Raw genomic sequence first — 17636 nt, 5'->3', positions numbered from 1 at the left:
GCATGAAGGTCCTCAACAGATGCTGATGCCATACCCTTGGAGTTCCCAGCCTCCGGAACTATAAGCTAAATAAATTTCTGTTCATTATAAACTATGCAGTTTCAGGTATTCTGTCATAGCAGCAGAAAATGGACTAAGATGACTGAGAAATATTAAAAAAAACACACACACACAAAAATTCATGATTAGGCCCACCCCCTTCCCCAAATTCTGAGATTGTGACTTAATTAGTCAAGGGTGGGACCTGGGCACTGGTAATTTTTAAGTTTCCCAGATGATTCTAACCTGAAGCCAAGAGTTTTGGCTTTCGAAGGGCTATGCCTTTTGAAGGGCTCTGGCACTTCAAAAGTTCAACCCTTCCCTCACATATTTTCCCCCACTATGGTAGTTCAAAACTTATTTATCACTGTCAACGACAAGGAACCACAAAGCCCTTGACAAATATCAGCAAGCTCTATCATATATTAGGAATAAGCTTTCTGAGGAGACCAGTTAGTGAATACAACTTAGTTGCAATTTGCCAAATCCTCATCATCTGGCTACTCAGCTTTGTTTAGATTTTTCTATTATTTTGCATTATATCCAGCAGGGGTTCTCAGCCCCTGGGCCACGGACCAGTACTGGGCTGCACAGCAGGAGGTGAGTGGCAGGCAAGTGACAGAAGCTTCATCTGTATTTACAGCTGCTCCCCATTACTTGCATTGCCGCCTAAGCTCAGCCTCCTGTCAGATCAGCGGTGGCATTCGATTCTCATAGGTGCGCAAACCCTATTGTGAACTGCACATGCGGGGGATCTAGGTTGTACACTCCTATGAGAATCTAATGCCTGATGATCTGTCACTGTCTTCTATCACCCCCAGATAGGACCATCTTGTTGCAGGAAAACAAGCTCACGGCTCCAGCTGATTCTACCTTGGTGAGTTGTATAATTATTTCACTATATATTACAACGTAATAAAAATATAATATAAGTGCATAATAATAATCAAGTAATGCGCTTGAATCATTCCTAAACCACCCCCACTACCACCTCCAGTCACTGGAGGAAAAACTGTCTTCTATGAAATCAGTTCCTGGTGCCAAAAAGGTTGGGGACCACTGCTATACAGAACCCCTTAAAGTGGTTTCCAAGAAATTTCAGGAAAACATGTAAATTACGTATCCTCTAAATTGACTCAAACATTAACTCCAGTTTTGTTTGTTTTGTTTTTTGAGACGGAGTCTCACTCTGTTGCCAGGCGGGAGTGCAGTGGGGCGATCTCGGCTCACTACAACCTCCGCCTCCCAGGTTCAAGTGATTCTCCTGCCTCAGCCTCCCGAGTAGCTGGAACTACAGGCATGTACCACCGTGCCCAGCTAACTTTTTGTATTTTTAGTAGAGATGGGGTTTCACCATGTTGGCCAGGATGGTCTCATTCTCCTGACCTTGTGATCCGCCCGCCTCGGCCTCCCAAAGTGCTAGGATTACAGGTGTGAGCCACTGTGCCCAGCCAACTCCAGTTTTTTTAGGTGGGGAGCATTCAACTGCTAAGTTACTACAATGTTTCTTCATATAAACAATGAAAGCACCCCAAAAGGCTGCTTCCTAGCTCCAGCTTTATACAATGCATAGACATAAACCAACTGAATTTCCCCCCTTTTTCTCTGTGTGGTACTTTTCCCCCAGGGAGCCTTTTTAGATACTCTTGTGAGTCTTGAAATAGGCAACAATCACACCCAAGCTAATTTAGCAGAACACCTTCTCAATCATTATTTCCCCTCACTAACAATCATAAATTATTAGTAAGTATTAGGTTGGTGCATAAGTAATTGTGGTTTTTGCCATTCTTTTTAATGGCAACCTAATACAATCTGATAACCAATATTCCCAAGTTATCTGGCTCACATTTTCTCCGTTAAGGTACCTCCCTCAGCATTTCAGGGTCTGAAAAGGTGACACAAAACTCAGCAACTCAGCATAAATATTACTGCTAGCATCTGACAAAATGTCCTGTTTCCATCACTCATGTAAGATTTAATAGACATTGATTTTTATTTTGATTTACGTTTTACATGCCACCAAATCCAGTGTAACAAAGACCCTCTAGGAATCCTCCTCCAACCTTTACCTCTCTCTGGGCCTGGCATCAAGAAGAATGCCCAGCACCTGGTATGTACTCAATACATGTTTCTTCAGATTAACATTTTAAAACAATTCATGACTTTCCAAATCCATAGAAACAGAATAGTAGTACAATGGTAGTTACCAGGATCTGGAGGGAGGGGGAAAGGAATAGTTGTTTAATAGGTTTGGAGTTTCAGATTTGCTAGGTGAAATAGTTCCAGAGATCATTTGCACAACAGTGTGAACATGTGTAAAACTACTGAACTGTACACTTAAAAATGGTTAAGATTGCAACTTACATATTATGTTTTTTACCAAAATAAAAAATAATGACTTTCAAAATGCCTACTGTATACTTGAATAAATTAATTAGAAGGCTAATGTTCAACATTTCACCACTGAAGAGTTCATTCACTTATTTTATTTATTTATTTTTTTGAGACGGGTCTCCTTCTGTCGTGCAGGCTGGAGTGCAGTGGCGTGATCTTGGCTCACTGCAACCTCTGCTTCTTGGGTTCAAGAGATTCTCCTGCCTCCTGCCTCAGCCTCCCGACTAGCTGGGATTACAGGTGTGCTCCACCACAGCCAGCTAACTTTGGTATTTTCAGTAGAGATGGGGTTTCACCATGTTGACCAGACTGGTCTCGAATTCCTGGCCTCATGTGATCCACCTGCCTTAGCCTCCCAAAGTGCTGGGATTACAGGCATGAGCTAGCCTGCCCGACCTTCATTCACATTTTAAATAAAAGACATCATATACCAGAATATTTGTTCAGATTAATACTTTCCTTAAAAGATAGTAACTCCTGTTCTTTTAAGGTTGATTTTGCCTATAATTGGAAGTCATGGGCAACTTTACCACCTTTACTCAACAACGCCAATTTGAGGCTCCTTAAAGTCTCACTCTCCATTCATCTAAAACACTTCAAAAACTTTCTACTGACAGAGGCTTTTTTTTTTTTTTTTTTTTTTTTTGGTATTTGTTAGGAACATTATCTTTCAGTTATGTGAGAAGTTCTACAAGATGGTGATACTTAGCCATCTTTTCACTGCTCAAAGGTTTTCGATGTTTGTAAGAGCTGTGAACTATGGTATTTAGCTTTTGCTTATGCTGCTGTCAAGGGCCAATTGACAGACAAGTGCTGTAGAACAAATTCAAATTAGCACAACATGGAAAAAAAAAGTAAGTGGGGACCTAAAATAGGCAATAGTTTTAGAAAGTAAGAATTTCACTAAAAGTGGTAAAAATTCATTGAAAAGCACTGAACTGTAGGTTAGGTTCTGTCACTAAAAACTTGTGAACAGGCTGCTTGACTGCTCTGAATCTACATATCCTCATCCATAAAAAAGGGTTGACAGCATCTAATTAGATAAATTAGATGATTTATGTGAACGTGCTCTGAGATCTCTGAAATTCCATATAAACCTAAGAGATTACACATTGAGAGTCTATAACCCGACAGCTCTTGTCACTTCATGCATGGATTATTTGTAATAGTTTTCCAGGATACTGTGCCAACATCTCTCCCTGGTCTAATTCCCCTATATGCCACTTCTAGAATAACTTGCAACAATCCCTGTGGTAACGTCGCTGTACTATTTAAGAAGCCACGGAGCCAACTTCTTCAGCCTGGTGATACAGCCTTTCCCACCAGATGCACCATTCTCCTGACACTGCAAACCTCAGAGTTTCTCCACACGAGGTCTTTTGCTTCTTTCAGTGGGCCCCATACCTCCTTTCCTCCACTCCTGCATGACCACCTCACTTTGCAGCCTTCTCTGAGGATGCCATTCCACCCATGTAATTCTCTCTCTTCTCTCCTCAGCTCTTCACTCAGCCATGCCCATTCCTACCTCAAGACCTGGCTTTTGCACAGTGATTTAATCCTGTGTCATTGGGTTTTATTAACATAGTGCCCTGCAATTGCTCTCAGATCATGCAAAGACTCTATCCTCTCTTTGCCCGTTAAGTTATGCACAGAAACATGTGTACAGTAACTAAATTAAAGGGTAAGTACTCTTACATATTTAATTAAACATTATATACTACTAAGGGTGAAGATGGCTTTAAAAACTTTGGAAATTTGGCCAGGTGTGGTAGCTCATGCCTGTAATCCCAGCACTTTGGGAGGCCAAGGCGGGCGGATCACCTGAGGTCAGGAGTTGGTCAGCCTGGCCAACATGGTGAAATCCCTACTCTACTAAAAATATAAAAATTAGCTGGGCGTGGTGGTGGGTGCCTGTAATCCCAGATAGCGGGGAGGCTGAGGCAGGAGAATGAATCACTTGAACCCAGGAGGTGGAGGTTGCAGTGAGGTGAGGTTGCACCACCACACTCCAGCCCAGGCAACAGAGTGAGACTCTGTCTTAAAAAAAAAAAAAACTTTGGAAATTTCTTAATATATTATAGTTACAATAGTAAGGATGCTGAGAAATCTTATTTCAATAAGAAAATAAAGACACAATACAATTAGCTTGACAATAATATCAGTAGTGAATTAACATTCATGTTAAAATTTAAAGCAAAGATAATTTCCTGATGCTACTCCAGGGATTAAAAGAATAATTAGCTGTAAAATGATAATATAATTAGGATGCTTTCAACTGCAAATACAGAAACCCCAAATCAAACTAGCTTAAGGTAATTTGTTGACTCATCCACAACAAGCTCAGTGGTGAGCTGGGGTTCAGAGATGGCTCAATCTAGGGCTCCAGCTCCCTTCTCTGCACCTCCCTGGGCTCTGCCGTCCAGGGAGTATCAATTTCACACTCTTGACTGACAGCAGTTCCTGACCACAACAGCAATACCAGATGAAAATAGATTATTTTCCTCTGCCTCTCAAAAGTGAGAAAGCGTTTCCCCAAAGCCTCCAGTGAGTTTTCCTTCATGTCTCATTTCTGGACTTATAACCATGGGAATGTCATGTTCTGGCAGGCTAAGGCTGAATTCTGAACTAATCACTGCCACGGAGAATTACCAAGATTGGATTAATCTAAATCCATTCTCTAAATTTAGATTAATCAAGGCCTATCCCTGGACCTGGGTCACTCCTAGAATCCACAGGCTGCTGAAAATAGAATAGAAAGGCTATTGAGAAAAATCATAGTATCTCTATATTATATACATATTATATATCCTCTATATAATACTCAAACCTATCTCATTAATAAAATTTTATATTCATAGCTATATGAAAGGACAAATTTTATATTCATATCTATATGAAAGAGCTGCACTACTACCCTGTCATGAATGCTATTACATTTAATGAGAAACTGTAGTACTTCTCTGAAGGCAATTTCATGTAGTGTTTGGCTAAGAACTAGAAAATAAGAAAGAAAAAGGGGACAATGAGAAGCCCAAGTAGCTGCCACAACATCTCTGTGCTGAACTGTGACCACAGCTGCTAGAAGAGTCCTTGAGTTCACAACTCCAAAGACATGGCTTATCCCCTAGCCCCAGATGACTGGAGACTGGAAAGAAGGAGGGGGCTATCACACCAACAGCAGCAAGAACCAGAGGTTATCCTGGCAGTAAGGGAGCAACTTTATTTATTTATTTTTTTAATTTAAAAGAACTATACAATCTCAAAAAACATAGTTATTGAAGGGCATTATCCCTAAGGTCAAAAAGCTCTTTGTTTAAATTATACTACAGAGCTATAGTAACCAAAATGGCATGGTACTAGCATAAAAACAGACACATACATCAGTGGAACAGAATAGAGAACCCAGAGATAAATCTATACATCTACAGTGAACTCATTTTGACAAAGGTGCCAAGAACATACACTGGGGGATAAATGGTGCTGGGAGAACTGGATATCTGTATGCAGAAGAATGAAACTAGACCCCAACCCCCACCATACACAAAAATCAAATCAAAATGGATTAAAGACTTACATCTAAGACTTCAAATTATGAAACTACTAAAAGAAAACATTGTCGAAACTCTCCAGGACATTGGGTTGGGCAAATATTTCTAGAGTAATACTCTGCAAGCACAGCCAACCAATGTAAAAATGAACAAACAGGATCACATCAAGTTAAAAAGCTTCTGTACAGCAAAGGAAACAATCAGCAAAGTGAAGAGACAACCCACAGAATGGGAAAAAATATTTGCAAACTACCCATCTGACAAGCTATTAATAATCAGAATATATAAGGAGCTCAAACAGCTCTACAGGAAAAAAATCTAATAATCTGATTTTAAAATGAGCAGAAGACATAAGCAGACATTTTTCAAAAGAAGACATACAAATGGCAAACAGATACATGAAAAGGTACTCAACATCATTGATCATCAGAGAAATGCAAATCAAAACTACAATGAGATATCATCTCACCCCAGTTAAAATGGCTTTTATCCAAAAGATAGGCAATAACAAACGCTGGCAGAGATGTGGAGAAAAGGGAACCCTTGTACACTGTTCGTGGGAATGTAAATTAGTACAGCCACTATGGGGAACAGTTTGAAGGTTCCTCACAAAATTAAAAATAGAGCCATCATATGACCCAGCAATCCTGCTCCAAAAGAAAGGAAATGAGTATGTCAAAGAAATAACTGCACTCCCATGTTTATTGAAGCACTATTCACAATAGCCAAGATTTGGAAGCAATCTAAGCATCTATCAACAGATGAATGGACAAAGAAAATGTGGTACATATACACAATGGAGTACTATTCAGCCATAAAGAGAATGAGATCCTGTCATTTGCATCAACATGGATGGAACTGGAGGTCATTATATTAAGTGAAATAAGCCAGGTACAGGAAGATAAACTTCACAAGTTCTAATTTATTTGTAGGAGCTAAAAATCAAAATAATTGAATTCATGGAGGTAACGAGTAGAAGAATGGTTAGGTTGGGAAGGGTAGTGGGGGGTAGGGGAAAGTGGTAATGGTTAATGGGTACAAAAAATAGTTAGAAAGAATAAGACCTAGTATTTGCTAGGACAACAGGGTGACTATAATCAAAAATAATTTAATTATACATTTTAAAATAACTACGAGTATAATTGGACTGTTTGTAACACAAAGGATAAAAATGCTTGAAGTGATGGATACTCCATTTGCCCTGATGTGATTATTATTACTCATTGCATGCCTGTATCAAAATATCTCATGTAACCCATAAATATATACATCTACTATGTACCCACAATTTTTTTAAAAAGCCTCTTTGTATTTCAAAAGTCTTTTTGAGAGCATCATTTTTTGGCAGCACATGATATAATAATTCATGTTCAAAATGACGTTCCTGAGTCATCCTGACTCATGAGCAATCCATGACCCACCAGGAGGCATGCAGCCCACCCAGCTGGAAATACAATCCAACATCTAAGTGTAGGAGGCAAGATTCCAAAGGTATTTCCATGTGTTCAAATATGCCTCAACATTCATTTTTTGATGGTTTTAAAGTAGTCCCAGTTTCCTCATTAATATTTATCTAGTCAATACAATAGGAAATATAAATTGTAAGAAAACATTCCCAAGGGAATGACTCAAAGACATTTTCATTTTGAATTTAAAAACTCTCTCTCTCTCTAATGGATTTTGCTTTCCTGAATTGACTCTTACGCTAAATGGTTGCTTATAACATAAGGAGACAGGGAAATAAGTATGAAAGAGAATCACAGAATTACAGACTTGAGAAGTACTTTAGAGATCATTTAGTTGAGTCCTGTATGTGTAGCTAAGGAAACTGAGGCCGAGAGAGACGCAGCAATTTACCCAGATTCATGAAGACCAACAAAAAAAGGTTAGGTTAAAATCAAGTTTTGGCACTGAAAGATCAGGCCTTCCCTAAGAGGAATACAAGAGATACGTACAAGAATGTCCACATCTTGGTGGGGAAACCTCCTTTTTAAGGGTCATAGTATAGAACACAGGCAACAACTTAAATGTCCACCAACTGCAGAATGCCTTGGTACACAAGAAGAGAAGGAATACTTGAGCAGTGAACAAAAGCCATATTTATCAACATAGATGAATCTAAAAAGATGATGGTAAGTGAAAAGAACAAGTTGCAGAAATATACAGTCAAACCAATTTGTATATTTCTGAAAAAATATTTAAAATACCAACACAACAGTATTATCATTCATATATATGTTTTATATATATATATCCATGTATAATAAAACATGGATAGGAATGATTATTAACAAATTGAGGATAATACTCAATGTTACCTCTAGAGAGAAATGGAAGAGGAGGGATTCATAGAGGACTTCGACTCTATAATTTATTATTTCCAAAATTGAGTGGTGGGTACATGGACATGGGAATGTTTTATATTAGCTATACTTTAATAGGTCTAAAAGTTTTTTAAATTCTTTTAAAAAGCAAATATTAGTAACCTGGAAAACATACATGGAGGTATGTTCATTAATGGCAGTTAAAAACCAAAGCAAATTTTAGAGATGAGGGGTACCTTACAAGATTTAGTCAGGGGAAAAGGAGGCTCTATCGCCCTTATTCAATACAGTATAAAGAGGTCCTGTGAGCCCTTGGTAGCCCACCCTATCCATCCCTGGTCACCAATGGCTTACAGCCCTTCTTTGTATCGAACAAGGGTGGTATGGCAGTGCCTGCTCTTTCCCTGACTAAATCTTCTAGGGTACATTTTATCTCTGAAATTTTGGTTGATTTTTCTACCACCATTAATGAATGCATGCCTTCACACGTCAGATTTCCAGATAACTAATACTGGATCAAGTTCAGATTGGATCAAGTTCAGATAGTGAGGGACAGAGCAGGGAACTGGGGTGGCAAGGAATGCTAGCTACTCTGATTTCAAGCAGGGGGTTTGGGGACTTTTCTTCTCCACCTCGTGGAAAAGGAGTTTTGACTTGGACCAAGAACAAGTGAAGAACATTTGGGTCACTGTTGGGAGTGGCACTCTGGCAGGAAGAACAAAGGAGTTCTGATTTTCCATTCAAGTGAAGAAGGCAGACAAGCCATTGCCCCACCCTTGGGGTGGGAGGTTTGGGCCAGGAGGCTCTTTCCTGCACCTCTGAGGAGAAGGCAGTGGGGTATTTGAGGTTTCTGCATTGTCCAGGGCAACCCACAGGGCACCAGAGCTCCCAGATACCTCACCATGAGGCACCAGTGAGGGGTAAGGAGCAAGCACTTATCCAGAGTACTGCTTATCAGCGATTTCTCAGCAACCAGTGATGTCGCTGGAGGCAGCTGAGGGGAAGGGCTTGGCCAGCAAAACCGAGAGAAGGAAACTTCCAAACTGGCCCAAGTCCATAGTTAACAGATCTAACAGGGAAAAGGAACTTGGAATGAGCAGTACTGGGCCACTTTTCATTCCACAAATTAGATATAATTGAACATGGGAAAGGGACAGATTGACATGAGTCTTTCACACTAAAGTTAAATTAGTCAGTCAACAGATGTTAATAACATAATCTTTTCTGTTTCAAGAGAATAGGGAGGTTGCCCCTGGGTTTGTGAATGGGTGAAAGGATACCATTGCTGGAGTGTGGGAAAGAGTACTTTTCTTGGCCTTCGGAACTCTCTCTCTAGGGCCAGCTAGTTCTCCTGACCTCCAGCATGAGCTGTGACTTGATGAATTTTGGCCGGTGGGTGGTGCAGCTTATAGAACACACACAGCTCTCCTGCTTTGGGTACTATCTTAGGGAAGTCTGCTGCCTGGTCCAGAAAAATCAGGGGTAGAAAAACATCAGGGACCTTCAACTAAGGTTTTCTATACCTGGTTCCCACTGAATTTCTTTTGAAAGACTAATTTGGCTGCAGTCATGAGAACCTTGAAAAAAAATTCAGACTTCTGGGTCATTCAGCCTTTCAATGAATGATAACAATGAAAGATTTCAATGTTGGGTTTACTCACAGCACTGCACATTTTTCTACAAAGGTTATCTATCCCCTTTGACCCACTTTAAGAAGCAGAAGTTAAATACTGTGCTTTTACAACTAAAAAGGAGAAAAAAAAAGGACTTTGTTTCAAAAGTACATTTGGAAACATGTGTGATCCCAGGCTATCTGAATATGGGTTACATGGTTTGTCTATTTACATTTCAGAGATCTTCCAGAAATAGAAAAATAGTTTCCCAAATATTGAAGTCTACTTTAAAGAAATGCTACATTCACCTCCTTGCTTAAGATTTTTATTAACAATAAAGATACAGTTCTTGCCAGTTTTGAAACTTTCTTTGACAATCAAATTTTGCTTATACTTTTTTTGGTGTGAATTTAGATTAATGAAATTTGAGAGTAGCTGATTTTAGGATAATTAGTTGAAATCTCTAATTAGAAAAATTGACTACTGAAATAAAAAAAAATGAGTTATAAACTGAAGCTTTAAACTATTTTTTTTCTCAAAATAAAGGACTTGGAGAAAATATACAAGTAGAAATAAATTAAGAATGTTACTTAGATCGAGGCTGGGAACAGTGGCTCATGCCTGTAATCCCAACATTTAGGGAGGTTGAGGTGGGAGGATCATTTGAGGCCAGGAGTTGGAGACCAGCCTGGGCAACATAGTGAGATCCCATCTCTAAAAAAATAAATAAAATAAAAATTAGCTGGGTGTTGTGGCACGTGCCTGTGGTCCTAGCTACTTGGAAGGCTGAAGTGGGAAGATAGCTTGAGGCCAGGAGTTAAAGGCTACAGTGAGCTATGATCATTGCGCCACCACTCCCCAGCCCTGGCATGGCATGAGACTGTTCCCAAAAAAAAAAAAAAAAACAAACAAACAAAAACCACGTTACTTAGATTGAAACAAAAGAGTTCAAGGCATTGTTCTTTCACAAATATACATCACATTAAGTTATAAAGCTATTTTCACCAAGTACAAGTTATTTTGCTGGATATATTTAGAACTATTTAAATTTGGGTTTATTTATATTAAAATTGACTGTTGTTTGAAAATTAGAAAGTCTAAAGTTTAAGAGGAAAAACACAATAAAAGTAAGTTTAGAAAACATTTAACAACAGTGTGAAATGATCACTGGCAGCCAAATATGTTTATGTTAGCTTTGTTCAACCCAACAGAGGAAAAGGAGGCATTTTAAGGGGGACAAACAAATGGTCAGCAAATATAACTTGCCCTTAAAAAAATACCTGACAAACTAAGAAGACGGACTAGAATTTTCTGATGTGTTTGGTTCTTACATCCTATGAATAGGAAATGGCAAATTAAATGCCATTTATGTATAAGTCAACAGTGACACACATTACCACTTCCTGCTGAAAAAGCTGAACGGCTTTACACTGTTTTAGAATTTTCTATTTGTTACTAAATTAAATTCAATTCTTGGCATTCTTCATATGACAGCTGTACCCATAAGATCTAATCATACCAACAAAATATAACAAACTCATAAACTAATTCCAGAAATTAGGAAGAATTTACTAATTTCTCTTTGAGCCATAAACATGCATTACAGATATACAAATAGTACAATTAAGAATAGTTTTAAATAATGTCTCTATTTGAGTCTTGAAGGGCTTTAATTTGTAAGATTAAAATATAATGATCTAATTAACTCTTAACATATCTCTGGGAAATAAATGAGCAAAATAAATAATTATATATCAAATGATAACTACCAAAATATGTGTTGAATCACAAATAAAAGGTTTCTATAATGCTAGAACTACCAAAAGTCAAGAAAGACAGAAATAGTAAACAAAGTGTAATAACACAGCTACAATTCAGATAAAGTATGCAGAAACAATTAGGAAACACTAAGAATTTTAAATCTGATTAAGGAGCCAGCAGAGATTACCCAGCATTCAGCTCACCATTTGAGCCAGGCCAAAAGACTTTATGACAAGTCTCTTTTGCAAATCTTGCACTTTGAAAAGGAAATGTGTTTCAAGTGTTACTCAATCTAGAAGTAGCAATAAGCTTGACGATGTCAAAATGTGGATTTTAGAGATTCTCAGTGAACAGATGTTTTACCTTCAGTAAAGTCTCTTTTCACAAAGGGGCTAACTGGTGAACAGCCTTTAACTCCTGGCCTCAAGCTATCTTCCCACTTCAGCCTCCCAAGTAGCTAGGACCACAGGCACATGCCACCACACCCAACTAATTTTTAATTTTTTTTTTTTTTTAGAGATGGGGTCTCACTATGTTGCCCAGGCTGGTCTCCAACTCCTTTCCTTTTATTCTTTCTTAAAGAATAAAAGTTCATCGGGAGGCTGAGGCAGGAGAATGGTGTAAACCCGGGAGGCGGAGCTTGCAGTGAGCTGAGATCCAGCCACTGCACTCCAGCCTGGGCGACTGAGCGAGACTCTGTCTCAAAAAAAAAAAAAAAAAAAAAAAAAGAATAAAAGTTCAGAATGCTTCTGAGCTTCCATTTCTTTTCCCATTATTAATTCATCACTATCTCAAGAACCAAACTGCTCCAAAACAAAACCAGTTGTGTCTCTCCTGCTCCATCGTTTCCAATAAAGTGTACCTTTGTAGCAGGAAAACCCCTCTAGTATGAATCTCTATTACTTCCTAAACCTAGAATTTCCTTGTTTGAATTCTGACAGCTTAGTCAGGTCTGTTTCTTTTAAGGGTGAGGTGAATACTCTGAAGACATTCAAAAACTGAAGTTGAAAAAAAAAAAAAAAAAAGAAGAAGTAAATCCCTGATTTTAGGCACTAAGGCACTATTGCTAAGGGAAGACCATATTGCCAAATCACTGGAATTATCACTGGAAAAAATTACAGCTACATTCCAATGATGCTGCACCAAAAATGCAGTGAAACTGATTATTTAGCTCTTTCCAAGTATTGACCATGTATCATATTTTCCATTCATTTAGAGGTAAGTGAAAGCTAAAAAAAAAACTAATAGAACTAAGTAACAACACTACATAGTACAACTAACTAAAAACAAATGATATCTCTTTTCCCTTTTAGAATGAACTCTTAAAAGAAAAAATAAAAAAGATTGTTATCCACATAATATATCAGATAGCAACCAGGGTTAAAACAAACTTTAGCTATATATACTTTTTTTACTTTCCAGGAAAATTCCCAAGTCACTTTGTTTAGAAATATTTCAGCTTATACTGGTATGAACTGTAAAATGTGGTAATTTTCCCCACCCAGTTAATACAAATAAACGTTTTAGCAGAGAGGGGAAGAGGAAGGGTCTTCACCAAATTACTAGAGGCAGTAGAGAAAAATCTAAAGTCATACTCTCCCAGCCTGGGCAACATAGTGAGAGCCCATCTCCACAAATTAAATTAAAAATTAGCTGGGCATGGTGGCACAGGCCTATAGACCTAGCTACTTGGGAGACAGAGACAGGAAGATCATTTGAGCCTAGGAGTTCAAGGTTACAGTGAGCTATGACTGTGCCACTGCACTCCCACCTGGGAAACAAAGCAAGGCCCTGTCTCTAAAATAATATAATAATTAGTAAAATCATATTCTCTCCTGCAGGCCTGCCTCTTCGTTCTCTCGTCCTCTTATCCCCCTGACTTTTCTCTAAATAAAAAGTGATAAGAGGCCGGGCATGGTGGCTCACGCCTGTAAGCCCAGCACTTTGGGAGGTCAAGGCAGGCAGATTACCTGAGGTCAGGAGTTTGAAACCAGCCTGTCCAACATGGCGAAACCCTGTCTCTACTAAAAATACAAAAATTAGCTGGGTATGGTGGTGCATGCCTGTAATCCCAGCTACTCGGGAAGCTGAGGCAGGAGAATTGCTTGAACCCAGGAGGCAGAGGTTGCAGTGAGCCGAGATCACACCACTGCACTCCAGCATGGGTGACAAGAGCAAGACTGTCTCAGCAGCAACAACAACAACAAAAAAGTGATAAGAGATGATAAAATAAACAAACATAACTGCAAACTTCCAGTGTTCTGAATCTAGTTAACAAGAGCCTTTTCTTGATCAAAACCAACATCAATGCCACAAAAGTGTATGAAAATTAAGCAGCACTTACAGTTAACTGTAGCCAGTGTGATGGAAGGATAATTATAATAAGCTATTGCTGATGAGTAAAGTTATAACCAACAGAGTAATGCAGGTAAGAGGATGAGTAAAAAAATTAACATTTTGGTACAAATGCCGTATTTTTGCCAACCAATAATGAAAAACTACCAGTGACTACATCCTCCTGATTTGTAAGCACAATCCTCTATGATAAAAAAGTTTGAAGGTGACAACACCTTCATGGCCAATTACACTTATCTATATATGTAGCCATTCACCTTAAAATAAAGACACTCTTCTAACTTTACAGGGTGCCAAAGGATTCTGTCCTCTATTACTTCCTTGGTTTGGCTTCTTTTTTTTTTTTTTTTTTTTGAGACAGAGTCTTGCTCTGTCACCTAGGCTGGAGTGCCGTGGTGCGATCTCGGCTCCCAGGGTCTGCAACCTCTGCCCCCAGGGTCCAAGAGATTCTTGTGCCTCAGCCTCCAGAGTAGCTGGAATTACAGGCACGTGCCACCACATCTGGCTAATTTTTGTATTATTAGTAGAGACATGGTTTCACCAGGTTGGCCAGAATAGCTCGAACTCCTGACCTCAGGCAATCTGCCCGCCTTGGTCTCCCAAAGTGCTGGGATTACAGGTGTGAGCCACCATGCCTTCTTTTCAAATACTGGAGAAATACATTAAGGATCACTGAATGTCTGTGAGCACCTATCTTTCTCAGGCATATTTTTCCAAGTTACAAAATGCTTTTCAAACAGGTCATCATCAGGCGGTCACCCCAAATGACTGACATGTAAGATACTGAAGACTCATTTGGAAATCTCGAGCCTGACCTTGAGTCCTGAAGGGCAATGACCCTTATTTCTATAGCAGAATACCTGGGAGTGTATATGCCTTTTCTTAGGCATGCATAGAAATACTTCCTGGAAAATAGCTTTCCTCCTCTCCCCCACCCCTTATTTCCCAATGCTGGGGTAGCCACTGAAGCCTTTGTGTCTTATTTACCATGAAGGAATATTTTGAAGCTATTAGAAGTGATCCTTGGTTGTTACCAAGGTTATATAGAGATCTCAAAAATATTTATGTTATCATGTTATAAACGTGGCAAAATATAAAATGCACTGTCTGCAACTATGCAGAAAATACATGTACATACGGAAAGCAACGTGTAAAACAATTAAGTAGCTATGTTAGGCTAAGTATATTAATGTGAGATGATTTTCAAAATTACAAACTAAAATTTTCACTTATATTAATTTTGCATTAATACGTTTTGAAGCAAATATTATACATACGATAGTGAAAACAGTACTCGCTATAAGTATACTTCAAATTCTGAATTAAAGAAGCTTTTAGGGGCTGCCCTTGCAAAATCTTAGCATTTAGTATAATGTTGTTTCTATGGGGAAAAAAAGCACAAAAAATGGCACCAAACAACTAATTCACACACTCCATCAAAAGAGCTGGTGTTAAGTGGGGACTGCAATCATTATCTACCAAACAGCCCACACAAATTTGTTCCTCCTTCTCTAATACTGCAGTTCCAGTTTATTTGCTGTCACCTGCAAGACAGCATGCGGGAAACAAAGAAAGGGATCAAGATGTGAACTTGCTTTCACGCGCTGTGTTTTATGACCATCTGCAGAAACAAATCCAGGAGGAAAGGCATCATTTGCAGAATTCATTTTTCCAGGCTATCCCTGTCCCTAATTAACACAGATAATTCTGAGTTTGCCATATCATAATTTATTAACCATATTAAATTAATCTAATCAGCTGTAAAACAGGAGAGGACAACAGTACAAGTTTTAATAAAGTGAGCTCACTGGGGCAGGGTTCTGTAGCTCACACCTATAATCCCAGCACTTTGGGAGACCAAGCAGGAGGATCGCTTGAGCCCAGGAGTTTGAGACCAGCTTGGGAAACATAGGAGACTCTATCTCTACAAAAAAAAATAAAACAATTAGCCAGGTGTGGTGGTGGGTGCCTGTAGTCCCAACTACTTAGGAGGCTAAGGTGGGAGAATTGCTTGAGCCTAGGAGGTCGAGGCTGCAGTGAGCCATGTTTGTGTCTCCAGCCTGGGTGACTACACTCCAGTGTGGGTGACAAAGTAAGACACTGTGAAAGAGAAAGAAAAGGAAGAAAAGGAAAGAGAAAGGAAAGGAAAGGAAAGAGAAAGGAAAGGAAAGAGAAAGGAAAGGAAAGGAAAGAGAAGGGAAAGGAAAAGAAAGGAAAGGAAAGGAAAAGAAAAAAGAAAAGGGAAAGAAAAGAAAAGAAAAGAAAAGAAAAAAGAGGGTGCTCACTGGATTTTAAAAGCTGCTCAGCTGAGGATCATGGTGAATTCCCACACAAAGGGCAAAAGCACCCTTGGTGAACAATTTGATTTGTTATATTTTTAACTCATCTATCTGTTTATAAAGCCCCATAATACAATGAAGTTAAGAACAAAACAAAACAGCAGGTATGTACAGATTATTTTAAAAATAAATCCAGGGGTTCAGAGGGTGAAGAATTCTGGGTTCCTGGGTGAACAGAGCCAGAATGTTTCCATATATGAACAGTTGAGGAAAACAGCCAAAACTAAACAAAACAAAATTGAACATCAAGTTGTAAATTTACCTCTGCAATTGAAAAGTTAGTATTTTACTATGTTAACTTCATTTACCCAGTTTCTGACTGATTCAAAAGTACTTCTGCAGCACCCTAACAGTAACCCTAAGTTACTAATATGAAAAACAAAAACAGAACTATTCACTCACAGATAACTTTACAGACACAGTGTCATTTCAAAGATGTCCTCAGGCAAGCCTGGGGCAGGATTTCCACATCTGGTGGTCACAGTGTTGGTGTTCTCAGTTTGGTCCTCATTGTCATTAGGTCAGGAAATACATACAACAATGGATGCAAATGTCAGAGGCGTGTGAATCAGAGCAACTCCATCTTATACAAGAGCAGGGTAAAATAAGGCTGAAACCCACTGGGCTCCATTCCCAGATGGCTAAGGCATTCTAAGTCACAGGATGAGACAGGAGGTCAGCACAAAATAAAGGTCAGGAAGACCTTGCTGATAAAACAGGTTGCCCTAAAGGAGCCAGCCCAAACCCACCAAAAACAAAATGGCCACGAGTGACCTCTGGTCGTCCTCACTGTTACATTCCCACCAGCACCATGACAGTTTACAAATGTCATGGCAACGTCAAGAAGTTACCCTATATGGCCTAAAAAGGGGAGGCATGAATAATCCACCCTTTGTTTAGCATATCATCAAAAAATAACCACAAAAATGGGCAACCAGCAGCCCTAGGGGCTGCTCTGTCTATGGAGTAGCCATTCTTTTACTCATTTACGTTCTTAATAAACTTGCTTTCACTTTGCACTGCAGACTCGCCCTGAATTCTTTCTTGCATAAGATCCAAGAACCCTCTTTTGGGGTCTGGATCAGAATCCCTTTCCTGTAACACAAAGAAGTCAAGAAATGTGAAAACACAATGACTATGTATTTTTAACCTCAAATGGTCTATCAGCAGAATGAGAAGTGTGAAGGAAAATGTCACTGGCCATTTTAGGAACAGATCACAACCATAGATGGCAAATCTTTGCATGAATTTCTGAGGGTGAGA

General features: G+C 39.0%; 1 protein-coding gene across 1 annotated transcript in view; it reads right to left on the bottom strand.

Moving 5' to 3' along the window:
• Positions 1-17636, bottom strand: part of RAB8B (RAB8B, member RAS oncogene family) — a 78334-nt gene that overhangs the window by 23328 nt on the left and 37370 nt on the right.

The sequence above is a fragment of the Macaca mulatta genome, chromosome 7, assembly GCF_049350105.2.
Source record: "Macaca mulatta isolate MMU2019108-1 chromosome 7, T2T-MMU8v2.0, whole genome shotgun sequence".
NCBI lineage: Eukaryota > Metazoa > Chordata > Mammalia > Primates > Cercopithecidae > Macaca > Macaca mulatta.
Note: the sequence above shows the minus strand (reverse complement) of the source record. Positions and strands in the feature narration are given on the sequence as shown.